Source organism: Pezoporus occidentalis, unplaced genomic scaffold (assembly GCF_034315485.1).
Source record: "Pezoporus occidentalis ecotype Australia unplaced genomic scaffold, CSIRO_AGI_Poc_V1 ctg1031, whole genome shotgun sequence".
Classification (NCBI taxonomy): Eukaryota; Metazoa; Chordata; class Aves; order Psittaciformes; family Psittacidae; genus Pezoporus; species Pezoporus occidentalis.
Genome location: NW_026912814.1, coordinates 23,523 through 24,562, shown reverse-complemented (window position 1 = coordinate 24,562; position 1,040 = coordinate 23,523). Strand labels below are relative to the sequence as shown.

The 1,040-nt window shown below is 55.3% G+C and overlaps 1 long non-coding RNA gene across 1 annotated transcript; it reads left to right on the top strand.

Annotated features, from left to right (window-relative positions):
• The first annotated feature begins 409 nt into the window (after positions 1-409).
• On the top strand, positions 410-759 carry LOC134162768 (uncharacterized). The gene is made up of 2 exons (XR_009964444.1): positions 410-649; positions 691-759. It is a non-coding gene; the product is annotated as an uncharacterized LOC134162768 (long non-coding RNA).
• The last annotated feature ends 281 nt before the right edge of the window (positions 760-1,040 follow it).

The window sequence follows — 1,040 nt, the reverse complement described above, 5'->3', positions numbered from 1 at the left end:
CCCCCCCTTTGCGTTGGGACCCCCCCCCCATTGGGTCCCATAGGTTCCCATTGGGTCCCATAGGGTCCCATTGGGTGCCATTGGGTCCCATTGGGGTCAATAGGGTCCCATAGGGTCCCATAGGGTCCATAGGGTCCCATAGGGTCCCATTGGGTGCCATTGGGTCCCATTGGGGTCCATTGGGTCCCATAGGGTCCTATAGGGTCCATAGGGTCCCATTGGGGTCCATTGGGTGCCATTGGGTCCCATTGGGTGCCATTGGGTCCCATTGGGTTCAATAGGGTCCCATTGGGTCCCATTGAGTCCCATAGGGTCCCATTGGGTGCCATTGGGTCCCATAGGGTCCCATAGGGTCCCATAGGGTCCCATAGGGTCCCATTGGGTGCCATTGGGTCCCATAGGGTCCATAGGGTCCCATTGGGTCCCATTGGGTGCCATTGGGTCCCATAGGGTCCATAGGGTCCCATAGGGTCCCATTGGGTGCCATTGGGTCCCATTGGGTCCCATTGGGTCCCATAGGGTCCCATTGGGTCCCATTGGGTCCCATTGGGGTCCATTGGGTGCCATTGGGTCCCACTGGGTGCCATTGGGTCCCATAGGGTCCTATAGGGTCCCATTGGGGTCCATTGGGTCCCATAGGGTCCATAGGGTCCCATTGGGTCCCATTGGGTGCCATTGTGTCCCATTGAGGTCCCATTGGGTGCCATTGGGGCCCTTCTTTTCCAGGCACTAAATAAAGGCAAAACTGGGTTTTTTTAAGGGTTTTGGCTGAAAATGGTGATTTTGGGGGGTCAAAAGGGGGGGAAATGGGGTGAAAATGAGGGGAATTGGGTAAAAATGGGGTGAAAATGGGGGAAATGGGGGAAAAATGGGGGAAATGGGGTGAAAATGGGGGGAATTGGGTAAAAATGGGGGAAATGGGGTGAAAATGGGGGGAAATGGGTAAAAATGGGGGAAATGGGGTGAAAATGGGGGAAATGGTGTGAAAATGGGGAAATGGGGTAAAAATGGGGGAAATGGGGTGAAAGTGGGGGGAAATG